The 19,091-nt window shown below is 41.8% G+C and overlaps 1 pseudogene; it reads right to left on the bottom strand.

Moving 5' to 3' along the window:
* Positions 1 to 438: 438 nt before the first annotated feature.
* Positions 439 to 556, bottom strand: LOC124723745 (annotated as a pseudogene).
* Positions 557 to 19,091: the final 18,535 nt, after the last annotated feature.

The raw sequence follows: 19,091 nt of genomic DNA, 5'->3' as shown, positions 1-19,091 counted from the left end.
TTTTTGCGACCGAAATCCATCGTCTTTAATAAAAATAAAAACGTACCGCGGTGTACTTTACAACGCAATTTTTAAACTCTACATTTGCTTTGTTTTCGTGACGCATTGCAAATATTCTATGAGGATTTGCGTAATTTTCTTATGAGTGGTCCTACCAGGAAAGATGTCGGGTACCTGAAAGCGAAAAATTAATTAGGTTTTAAAACACCTAAAACGCAAGTAAACTAAACTCCGTCAGAACAGGCCTTGGAAGGCCCAACGGGACCGACCGGCCGCCGTGTCATCCTCAGCCAACAGGTGTCAGTGGATGTGGATATGGAGGGGCATGTGGTCAGCACACCCCTCTCATGGCCGTATGTCAGTTTACGCGATTGGAGCCTCTACTTCTCAACCAAGTAGCTCCTCAGTTTGGCTCACAAGGGCTGAGTGCACCCCGCTTGCCAACAGCGCTCGGCAGACCGGATGGTCACCCATCCAAGTGCTAGCCCAGCCCGACAGCGCTTAACTTCGGTGATCTGACGGGAACCGGTGTTACCACTGCGGCAACGCCGTTCTCTTTAAAACACCTGGACTAAGAAAAAGCCTACTCTGCACATAAATGTGAATATAAATTGATGAAGTAATTTTAACTGAAAATATTTTTTATGAGTGAAAAGCCAAGTCTCCTGAAGGAGAAAAATACAGTTATTTTCTTACCTTATTTGGTACTTGAAGAAAAAGAACACAGTGTATAAAGTACAAAGGTTTTATGTACTGCCTTCTAAATATTGTTTGATGTATTGAAATGTATGTATTTTCTCTAGCAAACTTTGATATTTAGAAATGTTTGGACGATGTATAAAGTAAAAAGGTTTTATGTATTGCCTTCTAAAAGTTGTTTGATGTATTTGTATGTATATATTTTCTCTAGCAAATGTAGATATTTTTAAATGTTTGGAGGATACGTTTCCTATCGTTTCGTTTCACAGTAGGTTCCCAAGCGAACTCTGTCAAGAACACCCATTATAAATTTTGCTTTGGCCATTAATTAAATTTTGTCACTGTTAGTTTCTTAAATCAGATACTGTATTTCAGCTTTTTGTATCACCGGTGGTATGCCTTAAACTCAGTTTCAACATTCTGTACTGAGCTAAGAGAAGTGATGTACTGTTGATGTTCCGACTACTGTGAGCACTACATCATGACGTCACCATTCGTTCCGTTGACGCCTAGTGTGAATTGGCGTTCAGTCTCTGGTACTAGTTAGCCTGGCACAGCGCCTCTGTCGTACATGAAACAATCCGTATGTTTTGGCGTGCGTGCGTGTGTGTGTGTGTGTGTGTGTGTGTGTGTGTGTGTGTGTGTGTGAAGATGGGGAGGGCAGAGTGGCGTACTCGAGGTGCGGTATCGGAAAGGCGTCAAGTGTCGTTGTTCCCCAGTGACGATAACGTAACGATGGGAAGCGCAAACACAGCTCGGCTGCAGCTACTGTGGCTATCGTCACCTCATTAGCAGGTTCTGACTGCCAGAGGAAGCACAACAGTTGCGGTCTCAGCAAAACTCCGTGCATCAGCCACTTTTCTGTGTAAGACACACTTGTCAGCAGCGATTTCTACTTAAACGGTTCCGACCAGTAATTATTAACTTCTGCTTCGCCTACTTCCAGCTTCACTTAACAAAGGAAGCACACACTCAACAGGTCACCGAGTTTGGTAGCGTTCCGCAGTAGGGACTTCTGAAGATAACTTGCACACGTTGCTCACGCTATGCCCACTGAGCAACAAGAGTGTTGCATTGTCAGAAGAGAGCACATATTCCGCGTTTCCTGCAAACACTGTTCTGCTACGGTAGGGATAACACGTGCATTAAAGTGTGCGTGTGGAATTGTATGGCTACTAGAAGCACATCTGAAACTTGAAGTACGCGGTACAGTACGATTTTTTAGGGCAAAACGTCTAAATTGCACGCAGATAGACCGTGAAATTCTGCCGGTATATGGACGAAATGTAAGGTCACGTGCCAACTATTTGAACAAGGCCGCACACACGTGGGTGAAGCAGAACAGTTTGCCCGAATCTTGCACCATGACATGTCGATCGTTTCGGAAAGCAGAAAGAGTATCTGGGCGAAACAGATTTTCCAACAATGGTTCAAATGGTTCAAATGGCTCTGAGCACTATGGGACTCAACTGCTGTGGTCATAAGTCCCCTAGAACTTAGAACTACTTAAACCTAACTAACCTAAGGACATCACACACATCCATGCCCGAGGCAGGATTTGAACCTGCGACCGTAGCGGTCGTGCGGTTCCAGACTGTAGCGTCTTTAACCGCTCGGCCACTCCGGCCGGCTTTTCCAACAATGGGGCCGTTCACACAGCGGTTCCGTGACCGAGGGCGGATTTCGATCGTTGAGGAACTGAACGACTGAAAGAACGTTCCGACCGTTGTTCAAAATGGTTCAAATGGCTCTGAGCGCTATGGGACTTAACTGCTGTGGTCATCAGTCCCCTAGAACTTAGAAGTATTTAAACCTAAGTAACCTAAGGACATCACACACATCCATGCCCGAGGCAGGATTCGAACCTGCGACCGTAGCGGTCACGCGGTTCCAGGCTGTAGCGCCTAGAACCGCACGGCCACTCCGGCCAATGCCCGAGGCAGGTTTCGAACCTGCGACCGTAGCGGTCACGCGGTTCCAGGCTGTAGCGCCTAGAACCGCACGGCCACTCCGGCCGGCCGACCGTTGTTTGCAGAGACTTGGTGAGTATGTTGAAAAGTGGTGTAATGTGTCTACGTCACTTTGAAGATTAGTGCAGCATTCAATGAAACGTACCTAGCCTGTAATAATCTTCTGTAACTTATTTTTTGAAGTCCCTTCGTAGAACATACCTAGACGTAAAAAAATATTGCTGTAATACAAAGTGCTTCTCATGAATTTTCGAAAAACCGAGGTTCATAATTACCTAGCTTGTTGAACACCGTACGAAACCGCTAGCTACCGATCGATGGCGTTAGCGCATCCTATTTCATTCGAGACTCATCATTTTTAGCATTTAGTGCCTCAGTCTGTAAAAACGGACCTCGTCTAGGATCACTTTGTTGTCCGTCTGTCTACCTGTCCGACCGTTCAAACTCTTTTTTCTCATGACCGAGCAGAATTATAAAGATCAAATTTATATACAGTATTAAGAGATGGTCCATTGGCGGTATATAAAATTTTAAGCTTCAAAGTCAGTGTAATCAATAGATACGACCATTTACGCCACATATTTTGATGCTCGAAAACTCACTCGTCAGTACCTGTAGGGTGTGTGCGTATTGTGTATTGAATCGGGAACTTAGAAACGACAGAGAGGCTTCGTCCCCGCCGTAGCTCTCTGTGGTTCACAACCCCAGGACAGGCCACAGCACTCTACTCGCCCCACCGCCGCCCCACGCCGAACCCAGGGTTGCGGTTCGGCTCACAGTGCCCGGGAACCCGGGCGCGGGAAGCGAGAACGCTACCGCACGACCACGAGCTGCGGACTACTAGCATGATTCATAAAGAAAATTAACTATGTGGCTTGACTTTACTTGGTACTAAACTTCTGCTTTGCTGATAGGATACAGGACAGTAACACAATTTAGCAAGTAATGTTGCAGTGAATTGACTTGAACTCACTGCAGAAGAATTAATGTGTTTAGGCAACAACTGGCTCTCAGTATCACTTACTATCTGCATATTACGTGTTAGGAAAACGATGATAATTATAGGTAAATGATAACTAATGGTGGAGTACTATTGACATGGACAATAGCTTCTTTTGTCAGTTTAATAATAGGAATTTATTACTATCGAAATACCTGTAGTTATGAATTAATCATGTTGTTTGTACTTATTATTATTTGAATTCTCAAGGAATATTCACTACCTTACATCATTAGGTCAAATGGAATATGTGGCACCTGAGTCTAGTATAGTATCAATAACTGTAGCTAATTGCTTATTTTTGATAGCTGTTATTGTAATATGACATTTAAATTTGACTCAACAACCAGAATGGGGACACAGAAACTAATTTATCGGTACATTCAGATCGTGGCTGAACACTTTACTTACAACACAATATGGGAAACACTGTTAACTACATTACACATGAAATTGTAAACACTATTATTTCAATTAAAATGACCTTCGAAATGAATACTTAAACTGTCCATTCACGAAAATTACGTGGAATCTTTCAAATCTTATGCTCACTAAGTAAATATGTGCTTTTCAACTCCATAAAGTTTGTTAACTTCTGTTAAGGAAAATAGTTGCCTTTCAGTTCAGTAAAACAGCATACTCGGATTAATCGTAGAACTTGGGATAGGACGCGGTCTAGGTAAATGACTAAGGATCAAGTACGGTGGTTCAACACAAAGTTTACAGAACACAAAATTATTATTGAAATCATATAACTGGCCCATGCAATCACACAGTACTCAACTGATAATGTGAGATGAAGGTGGTGGCAACGTCGATCTTCTCTACTATTCAAAAAGGGTGGCAAAAGTATCCATGGCTCTTCCTGTGTGATGAGCTCTGAAAATTTTCCTCTTAGCATCGGATTTTCATAGTACAGAGCTTGCCAAAGTATTCCATGAATAATAAGCCACATTATGTCCGGATCCGAAGCTATATTATATAATCTTGAAGTTCTTCTCGCCTCTTTTTGACTGATGCCACACTGCAGCCTTGCAGTTCGACCGCCACATCCACGTTTTCTATATCCGCCTAGCCAGTTCCGTTGCGGAGGGACTTCCCTCCGAGTTTTACATGATTACAAACCTACTTTCCCTATGCATGAACTAGTATTACAATTAAATGTTTAGTTCTTACATTATTTTACTGCACATTACTTTTGAAATTACATTCATAGATTAATTATAATTAAATAAATTATCATAAATAAAGAATAAAACAGTTACATCGATGTTACATCAAGGAGCATAGTTATACCGCAGCCACATTGAGTAAAAACAGAAAAATAATTTGGATAAGACTATATAGGTAATATCGATAGTTGTGTTACAATTTGTTATCCGACTTCAAACTAGAAATTAAAACATTCTCGAAAGTGTTGGACAGCCTGGGACCGATATCTTGTCACTATCAATGTCGGTAACAGGAAAAAATCATCAATATCCTCGATTGCCGGATTGGGTAAACTGTCTATATACATAATTAAGTTTGTACGGAAGCCTCAGTGCGCGAGTTATACTCGGACCTGGCAAATATTTATTTTAATTTTATTTTATTTCGTTCTTTTTTTATTTATGTATTTTTGTTTTTTGATCATCCACCAAATACTTGGATCGTCACAGTGAATCATGGTCTCATCACGAATGTAAGGTCAGTATTGCCTTACGTGTTCCACCATTTCTACGGAATCCAAACTGATCTTCCCCGAGGTCGGCTTCTACCAGTTTTTCAATTCGTCTGTAAAGAATTCGTGTTAGTACTTTGCAGCCGTGAATTATTAAATTGATAGTTAGGTAATTTTCACATCTGTCAACACCCGCTTTCTTTGGGATTGTAATTATTATATTCTTCTTGAAGTCTGATGGTATTTCGACTGCCTCATACATCTTGCTCACCAGATGGTAGAGTTTTGGCAGGACTGGCTCTCTTTTCTCCAAAGGTATCTTTAATTTTCCTGTAGGCAGTATCTATCTTACCCCTAGTGAGATAAGCCTCTACATCGCTGCTTAGCCATTTTGCACTTTCTTTCGATCTCATTTTTGAGACGTTTGGTATTTTCTTTTGCCTGCTTCATTTATTTCATTTTTACGTTTTCTCCTTTCATCAATTAAATTCAATACTTCTTCTGTTATCCAAGGATTTCTACTAGCCCTCGTCTTTTTACCTACTTGGTCCTCTGAAGCCTTCACTACTACATCCCTCAATGCTACCCACTCTTCTTCTACTGTATTTCTTTCCCCCATTCCTGGCAATTGTTCCCTTTTGCTCTCCCTGAAACTCTGTACAACCTCTGGTTTAGTCAGTTTATCCAGGTCCCATCTCCTTAAATTCCCATCTTTTTGCAGTTTCTTCAGTTTTAGTCTACAGTTCATAACCAATAGATTGTGGTCAGAGTCCAGGTCTGCCCCTCGAACTGTCTTACAATTTAAAACGTGGTTTCTAAGTCTCTGTCTTACCATTATATAATCTATCTGATACCTACTAGTATCTCCAGGCTTCTTCCATGTATATAACCTTCTTTCATGATTCTTGAACCAAGTGTTAGCTACGATTAAGTTCTGCTCTGGGCAAAATTCTACCAGGCGGCTTCCTCTTTCATTTCTTAGCCCCAATCCATATTCCTTCTCTCCCTTTTCCTACTATCGGATTTCAGTCACCCATGACCATTAAATTTTCGTCTCCCTTCACTACCTGAATAATTTCTTTTATCTCATCGTACATTTCATCAATTTTTCCGTCATCTGCAGAGCTAGTTGGCATATAAACTTGTACTACTGTACTACTGTAGTAAGCGTGGGCTTCGTGTCTATCTTGGCCACAATAATGCGTTCACTATGCTGTTTGTAGTAGCTTACACGCACTCCTATTTTTTAATTCATTATTAAACCTACTCCTGCATTACCCCTATTTGATTTTGTATTTGTAACCCTGTATTCACTTGACGAAAAGTCTTGTTTCTCCTGCCACCGAACTTCACTAATTCCCACTATATCTAACTTTAAGCTATCCATTTCCCTTTTTAAATTTTCTAATCTACCTGCCCGATTAAAGGATCTGACATTCCATGCTCCGATCCGTAGGACGACAGTTTTCTTTCTCCTGATGACGACGTCCTCTTGAGTAGTCCCCGCCCGGGGATCCGAATGGGGACTATTTTACCTTCGGAATATTTTACCGAAGAGGACGCCATCATCATTTAACCATACAGTAAAGGTGCATGCCCTCGGGAAAAATTACAGCTGTAGTTTCCTCTTGCTTTCAGCCGATCGCAGTACCAGCACAGCAAGGCTGTTTTGGTTAGTGTTACAAGCCCAGATCAGTCAATCATCCAGACTGTTGCCCCTGCAACTACTGAAAGGGCTGCTGCCCCTCTTCAGGAACCACACGTTTGTCTGGTCTCTCAACAGATACGCCATCGTTGTGGTTGCACCTACGGTACAGCTATCTGTATCGCTGAGGCAAGCAAGCCTCCCCACTGTAGGGAAGCAGCCTACTCATGCTGCAGTAAATTCACATCATTGTGTGCCAGCCAGTCTGCTGTAACTAGCTCTGACGTCATAAATGTTGCGCAATACTTTAAAAATCAAGCAAATAACCTAAAACATTTCTAGCATGTCAGGAGTAATACTAAAACAACATGTGTTGAATATCAGTTCGATAACTTTAGCCATTTTCGAAATTTGGACGTTTTTCTGTAAAAATCATTGGCGCAACAGAAAAGAGCTAGAAAATTAAAAATTTATAATTAGATTCATCTTTCATAATAATTTAATAAAAACAGTACTTTGGGTTTCACAAATTAAAATTTTAGTGGAAATTCATGATTTTCTGGTTTTTGTCTTAAAACTTAAGGAAGCAAGATAGATTAAGTAGGCTAATAAATAAGGCTAGGATGTTTATATTTAAGTAGGTTGGAGATCCGCTATAACTATGAAGATGTGAAAAGTTTCATTTGAATACCTATAAAACTATAGCGATAGCGTATCTCCAAAGGGCCAGTTCAGAGCTCGTCTACTGCGTGCAGTGTAATTAAATTAATTCTTTCGCCCAAAATATTTAACTTAGCCACGTCAAAATTATATTATCAATACTTACCTGCATGCTGAATGCACATGTAAATTAAGATCTTCATCGGCCATCAGCAAGAGAAGCTATGATTTATTCGGTAACTTAATGTGGTGCATTACTAGCCCAGCGGCTAGTCGGGAGAGCCGATTTGATCAGGCGTTCCCTTAGCCGTCCGCACCGCGGCTTTATATATAAGAACGCTGCGCGAGGAAGGCAAGGCCCCAGTTCTCTCCAGACGCTGAATAGCACGTCATCTGTGTCGGGAGTCGCGTCGCGTCGGTATCATTGCTACAAACAGCCTCGGATGCCGTATGAAGTTACTCGAGATACGCGTAACCATGAAATCATTTGCGAGTGAAGTGTTAATTCTGGGTTGACTTTAATTATCGATCTTCAGTTTGCGTATTGTCTACTTTTATTTAGCGTGGCGTTTGATGAAACTAATCATCAAATTATGGCGAGCATTCATATAATATTCAATTTGGACAATTATAGTTGCATCAGCGCATTAGACTCTGAACTGCTCTGTTAGTTAGGTTGTGTGGATTCTTTTGTTTTTCATCTGTGACTTTCAGAATATACTCAACTATTTTAGAAAATCGTTTTTGATTATAAATCCCGGACAATCTCCTAATTCCTCAGAGCTATAAGATGTAACTATAAGTGTATTCTCAGATGAAGTGGGCACTAGGAATTCTAATTACAGGCTTCACGTTTTGCTAATCACTTTCTGGTTGCCAATATTGTAGTTAGAGAGCCAGTGTTGAGAACGGCAAAAGACAGCATAAATAATAGGAACATTTAACATCAATTTTTCCACCCGCCGCCACACATATGGTGCATCGGCCGGGAAAGTAAACTGAGTAAAAGTGAAAGTGATTTTTAACTATTCGGATTCGTGAGTGAAATGCGACACGCAACTGAGCATAGAATAGTGAATGTGTTACGTGCGTATGTGGACGACGCAATTGGATTAACAACGCCTCTGGATTGACGGAGCTGGCACTGAGTCTAGCGGCGCTGCCGGCATCGAGAGAAGCCAGTTTCGCCTCACCGCAGTCGTCTGCTGGAGCAGCCGGAGCCGCGCCTGCAGTTGTGGGCCACGCAAACACACAACAGCCGTCGGCAGTTCAGCGCACTGCGGCGCATCAGTAATCCCGGTACGCCGCGCAGACAACGCCATACGTCGTGCAGAAGGAACTAAGTTAAGTGAAAAGCTGTTAAAAATTTTACTAACCTGCCCTAAAAGACTGTCGGCGATGGAACCGCCAAAAGAAACTGAGGTTAAACTTATATCAGAACCTATGTCTGTTGAGGGAACTGTAAATCCAGACAACGGTTCAAGTGTAAATATGCATGAAAGTAGTAATGTTAAAGTGAAATATGAAGTATTGTCTCCTGACAGTAGTGTGGGAAAGGGCAATGATTCAATAATAGAGACTCCTGTAGTAAAGCAGAAAGCAGAAATTGTTAATTTATTGGATGATAGTTTCTCTGTTGAATTAAAAATGAATCAGTCAACAGAGGTGGTAGAGTTTAAGAAGGAGAAGTTAGCTATGACTAATCAATCAGAAGTTTCATTTAGTTTTGATGCTTCTGGTGTTGGAGCTAGTTTTTCGTCACCTGAGTGTGATAAAAAGCCAGCTAGTGAGCAACCCAAAGATGCTGGGGCTGTTGATTTAAATGTTATATTACAAGCAATAGCTGCCAGTAATGCAAAAATGACAGCTGAATTAAAGTCTGAAATAAGTGAACATGTCAAAAGCAGTAATGCTGAATTAAAGTCTGAAATTGTGGCCAGCCAAACAAATTTTAATAAACGGTTTGAGGCAATGGACAATAAATTAGAATCCAATAATGCTGAATTAAAGTATGAGATTGTGGCCAGCCAAACTAGTTTTAATAAACGATTGGAGGTAATGGACGATACCTTCAAGGCTGGTTGCAATAAGTTGAAAGAGGATCTAGACAGTTTGAATTATAAAATTGATTACATTCATGAGGATATTAAGAAAAAGGTTGCTCAACAGTTTTCTGAAATGTATAAAACAGTAAAATCCGAAGTTGCTGAGGTTCGCAAAGACTTCCAAATGGAAGATGCGAAGCTGGAGCACAAGTTAACAGAAAAGATCGAGGCAGAATCTGAACTGTGCTCAGATAGATTTAAAGATGTTAATATAAAAGTAAACATATGTCAAGCAGAAGTAGACGCAATCAAAACTGATACTACTCATATTGTGCAAAGAGTAGATAATGTTGAAATGAAAGTAGAAAATATTAGTACTAACATTGCTAACATTGAGAGTAAAGTAGCTTCAGTAACTTCTGGTAATGGTAGTATACAACAAGTTGTAGCTGCAAACGCCGCTTTTATCGGGTGTCGGCAGTTCTTGCGGTTCGATCCAGATAAAAATATCCACCCGCTAGATTTCTGGAACGATTTTGAAGATGTGATTCCCCCAACTTGGTCTGAACGAGAGAAAATCTCATTTATTAGAAGCCATTTAGCAGGTGACGCCATGCGTTGGTCAGCTGATGTTATGTTGAAGTGTAAAACATTAGCGGAGTTTAAAACAGCTTTCATTAATGAGTATTGGTCTAGTAATAAGCAAAATGAAGTGTTGAGAGAATTTTGGAGTGGAAAACGCTTCAATGCAGGCAAGGAATCTATTAAAGAGTTTGCTAGGTCATGGATCTCACGTTTGTCACATTTGGGCGAAAAGCTAAAACCGGAAATGATTATACTAGGTCTTGAAGCCAAACTGCCATGGTATTGACAAACTAGAATTATATCTCCCCCTAGAGACAATCTGGATCGTTTCATTGAGTATTTGGAACGTGTAGAACGTGTTGCTGCCAATGAGGAGCAAGCATGTAATAACAGAAATGCTAATAACACTAGTAGTAATTTTAAGAACGAGCAGAATGGCAATGTAAACATCAGAACAGTAGGTGTTCGTCATCCTAAGAGAGGTAGGAATTGGAGAAATAATTATCAGAACCAACAATGGCATCCAAGTGATAATAATTTTGTTCCAAACAAAATTATGCATGTAAACAACAGTACGGAAAGTAATGCTGTGCCAGTTAACTATAATGAAAATAAAGGAAACAGTAGTAGGCCGAGGCAGGAAAACTAGTTCCCGTCTATGAGGACACTGGCGCTCACCAGGAGGTTACTTTTCCTAAGCCAGTAGTTACGGGAATTGGTAAGACAGATCAGAATACTCAGACTGAACATGTGGATGAAGAGTCGGTAGCATCTAAGAATACAGTAGAAATATTAGATCACTCTCAGTATGTGATAGATACCGTGTTAGAGACGCTTTCTAAGTGGGAAGAGAAAGAGAAGGCGCAGCAGTGTAACGATAGGGAGGAGCTACAAAATACTGAATTGTCAGGTGAAGAAGCAGAAGAAATTCATGCTTATATTTACGATTTATCTAAAGTGCCTGTGCAGGATTTTGATAACATACTAATAGATTGAGGACAGGAGATAAGTGAGAATGTAGAGGGTAGCCTGTTGGGGGTCGATGAACCCAGTAGCTGTGACCAGTTGTTACTTGAGAAGGAACCCGACAATAATAATGAAAATGGTTTAGCTGTAACTAGTGTTATGCCCGGTCTGGAGGCGCAGAATCGCTCAGACTACAGTAATTTGGGTCATGTTCAGCAAACTAAATGTAATGAAGTCGTGCGGTGTTTCGATTTGAAATTAATAGACCGACTGGAAAAGGCAGCTGAAAATGTAATTCAGGAAACCCCTACACACTTTGACCTAAATGTAATGAAGACAGATGTCGATCACTTTAGTTGGAGACAAACCCAAAAGGAACTATTGGATGAGTTTGAGGAACCACCTGTACAACCTAGAATAAGTCACCCTATAATAATAGTGAATATGTTGGGTATCAATGTACGTTGTCTCTTAGACAGTGGAAGTGAGGTGAGTGCGATATCTCAGACCTTCTTTGATGCATTACCTGGTAAAGACAAGCTTACAGTAATGAGGATATCAGGACTAAGAATAATTGGTGCTACTGGCAAGGTGTCAAAAACGGTAAAGCAAGAAGCTTTGCTGCCCTTTAACATTAATGGTAATTTAATTGATCATCCATGTTTAATTGTAAACAATCTCAGTATTGAGGTTTTAATTGGCATAGATTTCTTGTCAAAATATCAGAGTGTTGTTGACTTTGAAAGAAGCCAGTTAAAAATGATCTTGCCGATAACCGGAGTAATTACGGTACCTTTTATTGATAAACATGTAGTAACTAATGATGACAATTGGGAGCTGCCTATACGAGTTCTGAAAAATAGGAGGTATTGGGACGAAGGTGTTAATTTTAGTAAAATTAAGCTAAACACAGAAGAAGAAGAAGAAGCAATTATTTTGGACAAAATAGAAGCTAAATTGCAGGAAATCGATAAAATTTCAGCTAATCAGAAGGAAGAACTGAGACAGGTTTTAAAAAGGCATCATAAGGTATTTTCAGATCGACCTGGCGTGGTCAAAGGTTATGAATGTCAATTAAAGGTGAAACCCGGCCAAATGTTTTTCAGGAAGCCATACCAAATACATGTAGCTAAGAAGGAGGCGTTTCGAAAGGAGATACAGAGAATGCTGGAGTGGGGTGTGATTGAAAAAGCGGTCAGTGAGTACAATAATCCTCTTGTTGTTGTACCAAAAAGAGACGGGAGTGTCAGATTGGTCTTGGACGCTCGTTGGTTGAATGAAATAGTGGTTAGGGAAAGTGATAGACCGCAGAACATGGACGAGTTATTGCAAAAGTTCCGGGGAGTAAAATTCTTAACTTCTATGGACATCACGTGTGGATATTGGAATTTGCCACTGGCGGAAAGTTCAAGGAAGTACACAGCTTTCTTGTACGAAGGAGTTTGTTACCAATACCGTGCGGTACCTTTCGGACTTAATATCTCTGTTTGTGCCTTCGTACGTGTGATGTGCCATGTTTTAGGACCAGCCTTAAGTAATAAGATAACAGTCTACGTAGATGATCTGTTAATAGCAACTCCTACCTGGGAAGAACACATAGTTCTATTAGAGGAAGTGTTAGAGGCTATTGAGAGAGGTGGCATGAAACTAAAGATTGAAAAGACAGAGTGCGTTAAAGAGAAAATAGGTTTCTTGGGATATATGATAAGTGGAAAAGATATTCTGCCTGACCCAGGCAAGCTAGCAGTCATTGAAAAATTTGAGGCTCCCAGAAACAAGAAGCAGTTGAGATCGATGTTCGGTCTGTTCGGCTTCTATAGGCGTTTTGTTAGTGATCAGGCTTTTAATGCGCCCTGTCTCCACCTCCTGCTGAAAAAGAATACCACTTGGGTTTGGACAGCAGAATGTCAACATGCGTTTGAGGTGCTTAAACAATCTTTAATTAATAGTCCTATTTTACATCATCCTGATTTTGAAAAACCATTCTGTATGTCTGTTGATGCTAGTGGCTATGGTATAGCTGTGGAGGTATTCCAAGTAGAAATTGAGAACGAACAAGAAGTGCACAAGACTATAACTTTCGCAAGTCGATCTTTACAGGCAGCAGAGAGAAATTATGGCATCTCAGAACTGGAAGCATTGGCAATTGTATTTGGGGTACAAAAGTTTGAGCAGTATCTATTAGGTCACAAGATAATTGTTTACAGTGACTGTGGTGTCACCGCCAGACACCACACTTGCTAGGTGGTAGCTTAAATCGGCCGCGGTCCATTTAGTACTGTGTGATCGCAGACCGAGCGCCACCACAAGGCAGGTCTCGAGATACGGACGAGCACTCGCCCCAGTTGTACGGACGACATTGCTAGCGACAATACGGACGAAGCCTTCCTCTCATTTGCCGAGAGACAGTTAGAATAGCCTTCTGCTAAGTCCATGGCTACGACCTAGCAAGGCGCCATTAGCCTTACCTAGTTTGAGAGTTATCGTATAAATGTCTCAAGAAGAACGTTGTAAACCAACAAAGAATAAAGTTAAGTATATTCCAAAGCTACGTATTTTCTTTATAGCAGTCATAACATATCCTGTTCCAGACTTGACGCCAGTCGGCGTGTGTGTACGCGTGCCTTTCGGCTCCCTTCTCAGTGTGGCGTAGCTGGCTTGTTACGCCACAACAGTGACCATAAGGCGTTGACCTTTTTAAAGACCTGTAAATTGAGGAATGCTCGTTTGGTAAGATGGTCATTGTATCTCCAGCAGTTTGACCTTGAGGTTAAATACACTCCTGGAAATTGAAATAAGAACACCGTGAATTCATTGTCCCAGGAAGGGGAAACTTTATTGACACATTCCTGGGGTCGGATACATCACATGATCACACTGACAGAACCACAGGCACATAGACACAGGCAACAGAGCATGCACAATGTCGGCACTAGTACAGTGTATATCCACCTTTCGCAGCAATGCAGGCTGCTATTCTCCCATGGAGACGATCGTAGAGATGCTGGATGTAGTCCTGTGGAACGGCTTGCCATGCCATTTCCACCTGGCGCCTCAGTTGGACCAGCGTTCGTGCTGGACGTGCAGACCGCGTGAGACGACGCTTCGTCCAGTCCCAAACATGCTCAATGTGGGACAGATCTGGAGATCTTGCTGGCCAGGGAGTTGACTTACACCTTCTAGAGCACGTTGGGTGGCACGGGATACATGCGGACGTGCATTGTCCTGTTGGAACAGCAAGTTCCCTTGCCGGTCTAGGAATGGTAGAACGATGGGTTCGATGACGGTTTGGATGTACCGTGCACTATTCAGTGTCCCCTCGACGATCACCAGTGGTGTACGGCCAGCGTAGGAGATCGCTCCCCACACCATGATGCCGGGCGTTGGCCCTGTGTGCCTCGGTCGTATGCAGTCCTGATTGTGCGGTCACCTGCATGGCGCCAAACACGCATGCGACCATCATTGGCACCAAGGCAGAAGCGACTCTCATCGCTGAAGACGACACGTCTCCATTCGTCCCTCCATTCACGCCTGTCGCGACACCACTGAAGGCGGGCTGCACGATGTTGGGGCGTGAGCGGAAGACGGCCTAACGGTGTGCGGGACCGTAGCCCAGCTTCATGGAGACGGTTGCGAATGGTCCTCGCCGATACCCCTGGAGCAACAGTGTCCCTAATTTGCTGGGAAGTGGCGGTGTGGTCCCCTACGGCACTGCGTAGGATCCTACGGTCTTGGCGTGCATCCGTGCGTCGCTGCTGTCCGGTCCCAGGTCGACAGGCACGTGCACCTTCCGCCGACCACTGGCGACAACATCGATGTACTGTGGAGACCTCACGCCCCACGTGTTGAGCAATTCGGCGGTACGTCCACCCGGCCTCCCGCATGCCCACTATACGCCCTCGCTCAAAGTCCGTCAACTGCACATACGGTTCACGGCCACGCTGTCGCGGCATGCTACCAGTGTTAAAGACTGCGATGGAGCTCCGTATGCCACGGCAAACTGGCTGACACTGACGGTGGCGGTGCACAAATGCTGCGCAGCTAGCGCCATTCGACGGCCAACACCGCGGTTCCTGGTGTGTCCGCTGTGCCGTGCGTGTGATCATTGCTTGTACAGCCCTCTCGCAGTGTCCGGAGCAAGTATGGTGGGTCTGACACACCGGTGTCAATGTGTTCTTTTTTCCATTTCCAGGAGTGTATATTCAAGCGAAAGACAATCTGGTAGCTGATGGGTTATCTAGAAGTGCGGAGCTCTGTGATGACGCGGGAATTACAGCAACAGACCTAAATGAAGTTCGAATGTTTGCATTGCACGAAGTAAAGGAAGAAAGTGCATTAAAGAGAGTGATTAAGAACTTGAGACGTGAGCAGAATGCAGATGACCAACTGAAATTAGTGAAGAGCTATTTAGGAAATGCGAACTATCCTAAGGTTTCGCAATACTATTGTCTGCATAAAGGTATTCTGTTTAGGAGGAAAAAGGTAGGTGTTTCTGAGTGGAAGCTGTGTTTTCCCTCACAACATGTAGACTTACTAATCGACTATGTACACCTGAGGTATGGGCACTACGGTGCAAAGAAGTGCATTGCAATATTAAAAGAGAAGGTTGTGTTTGACAACATGTACCGCTGTGTGGCCAAGCGTCTAGCATCTTGTGTAGTGTGCCAGAAAGTCCGTGCTGCGAACACCAGAATACAAGGGGATATGCATTCAGTAGAGCCAACTGAAACCCTAGAATTACTGGCTTGTGATTTGTTTGGCCCTCTTCCTGTTTCGAGAGGTGGTTGCATCCATGTTTTTGTTGTTGTGGATGGATTCAGTAAATATGTTAAGCTACACCCAATTAAAAGAGCAAATGCAAAAACATTGGTAGAAAAATTGGAAAAAGATTTCTTCGTGAACGTTGGCGTTCCGAAGAATTTGCTGTCAGACAATGGACCTCAATTTACTTCTGATAGATTTAAGGAATGTCTAGATAAGGCCGGAGTGAAACATCTGAAAATATCTGCGTATTTCCCCCAAGGAAATATGAGTGAACGTATTATGAGAGAATTGAATAGGCTTTGCAGGACTTATTGTGCTCGGAAACACTCAAGTTGGGCAGAGCACATTAAGTAGTTTGAGAATGTAATTAACAACTTAAGGCATGATGCAACTGGTTTTGCGCCTTGCGAATTGATGTTTGGCCAAGAACCGCACAATGTGATTGCAGATATGGTAGAATTCCCTATTCTAACGCAAATATCCACAGACGAGAAGAAATCAAAGGGTAGGGCAAATATAAGAAAAAGAGCATTGGAAAGCAAGAAGCGTCGTGACGCAAAAGCTGTACCTACTAGTTTTGAAATAGGTCAGTTAGTCCTTGTCAAAACCAAGGAAAAATCAAAGAAAATAAACGCAGAAACAAAGAAATTCATGTTTGTATACCAAGGACCTTTCAGGATCATAGGAAAACCACATGCCAATGCATATAGGCTAGAGTACCCTAAAAGTAAAAAGCTATTAGGTCTCAGGAACGTGATCGACCTAAAGAAGTTCTTAGCTAGTGAATGAATGCTGTAGGGAGGAGGTTGTTCTGTAACCTCTACACAGTGTGGCAGCTGTGCAGTCCCAGCTGTGTGAGATCTTCTTTCCTATTTCAGATCTCACTCACTCTCTTCATCTTTCCTACCCACAAAAATTTCGACCTCTTCTTTCCAACACATAAAATCTTCCGGTCAGCATTAAGCTAATGAATGCTGTAGGGAGGAGGTTGTTCTGTAACCTCTACACAGTGTGGCAGCTGTGCAGTCCCAGCTGTGTGAGATCTTCTTTCCCATTTTAGATCTCACTCATTCTTCATCTTTCCTATTCACAAAAATTTCGACCCTTTCTTTCCATTATGAAAATTTTCTGAAACCAGTGAATACTGTAGGGAGGAGGTTGTTCTAGAACCTCTATACAGTGTGGCAGCTGTGCAGTCCCAGCTGTGTGAGATCTTCTTTCCCATTTCAGGTCTCACTCATTCTTCATCTTTTCTATCCACCTAAAATTTCGACCTCTTTTTTTCCAACGAAAAAATTTTCCGTCATGGTTATCAAGCCACGAGTTCTGTAACCATTCTATCCACCGATTAGTGAAGAAAATACCTAATGTGATAAACCGAACAGTGACATAAACAACAGAGAAGTATGACGTAATTAAGATACAAATGTATTTGAGTAACAAGTATGTATAGAACCCTGGTAATATTATAAGTATAAAGTGTTGTTTTATTGGAAATGGTCCACCAACAGTAATTTAAAAAGATATACGAATTTGTGTACAAGCAGGATCTGAAGTGGCAGTGAAACCTGTTGTATGCTGCAGAGCTAACTAATTAATAGTAAAAGAGATTGCCTAGTGTTATGAAAAAAATATGCAGACAAGTTGTAAGAATAAACTCCCCTTGTGTAGCAAGGAATGGCAGTGTAATATAATTGAGCAGTGTTTGTGGTTGAGACGTGAAGGACACGTCCCTGAAGTATTTATAAGGTTGGAGCTGGCCATTATTTTGGTGTAGTGTGTGACAGGACACACCTACACGTATTGAGGTTATGAGCTGGAGGCGTGAATGCGACCATAGGTACCCTTATGTTAGATGAGACAGAGCAGCTCATGGTGTCCTATAGGTTTAAGGAATTTAGCATTACGCTCGTCCATAATTACTTGATGCACTTTATTGGTAGGTCGAGAGAGACTACCTGTGGTTTCAGCGTCCGATCGAGTGGAAATGGATTGCCACGTGAGCAAACAGATCAGCTGCAATACACTAAGAATATGAAATAAATATGCTATCCTATGCTTTAAATTTTAATAGAGTGAATATTACTTAAGTACATACACTAGCAACGTAATTGAGTAACCTAATGACATACGTGAAACATTATTTATAGCTCAGCATAAATACACTTCAAAGTAAGTAAATACCTAATTGCAGATGTGGAACTTACACAGCAGCAGAGGACCAATAAGTGGAGTTAGTAGTCAACTAAACGTAGTGTGTTTTGAACACTCAGAACTGTACTATTACCAAAAGTTACTCACAGGTACAAAGAAGCTGAGAAAACAACCACTAATCAAAAATACTCATACTATCTCTAAGAATAAGGTAATCAAAGATGAGTCAGTTAAGTAAATGAAATACAAATGTATCAAAAATGTACCGAGCATTGGTTCAGTGTTCCGGCCCAGAAATGATAAATTGAAATTAAATAGGATTCATGATTGTATGCCTTGAGCATAAGTTTTCTCTAGTACGTGACTAACGGCGTTTTGAGTCATTTGTTTATCGATTTTATGACAATTAAGTAACCATGAGAGTAAAATTGAAAAAGTTCTGTTAACTTTGTTCCAGCAACATATTAAAGGATAAAATGTATATATCCCCATTTCATTGTGACCCACCCTTAGATGTTAAGTGAACAGAGTCTGAGGCACTCTTTTTGTTTGTTCTACAGGACAAACCAGATAATTGGCAGCCTGGTAGCTGTGTGAAAGCGTGGAGTGACTTGGACACAACTCAGTGACCCCTCCCCTTTCCCCATGTAATTTAGAGTGATTGTGAAGGACGCACACCATAGCAACTTCCCCTCCTCTACCCTTGTGAATGGAAGTCTAGAACGCCAGCCAAAGCGGCTACAACCACGTATGTAAAAATGATTTGTGAAATTTTCTTTCAGGTTTAGGAAACACTGCTAAGAGATAATCATCTGTTTATGTATCATGTTATTTTCTTTGAATTTGTGTATGTAAAAATGTATTTAATGGATTTAAGATTTTCATAATTTTACGTAATTTTATGTGTTTATTTGTCTAAGGCAATATGTGTGCCAAAGTG

The sequence above is a fragment of the Schistocerca piceifrons genome, chromosome X, assembly GCF_021461385.2.
Source record: "Schistocerca piceifrons isolate TAMUIC-IGC-003096 chromosome X, iqSchPice1.1, whole genome shotgun sequence".
NCBI classification, from domain to species: Eukaryota; Metazoa; Arthropoda; class Insecta; order Orthoptera; family Acrididae; genus Schistocerca; species Schistocerca piceifrons.
Note: the sequence above shows the minus strand (reverse complement) of the source record. Positions and strands in the feature narration are given on the sequence as shown.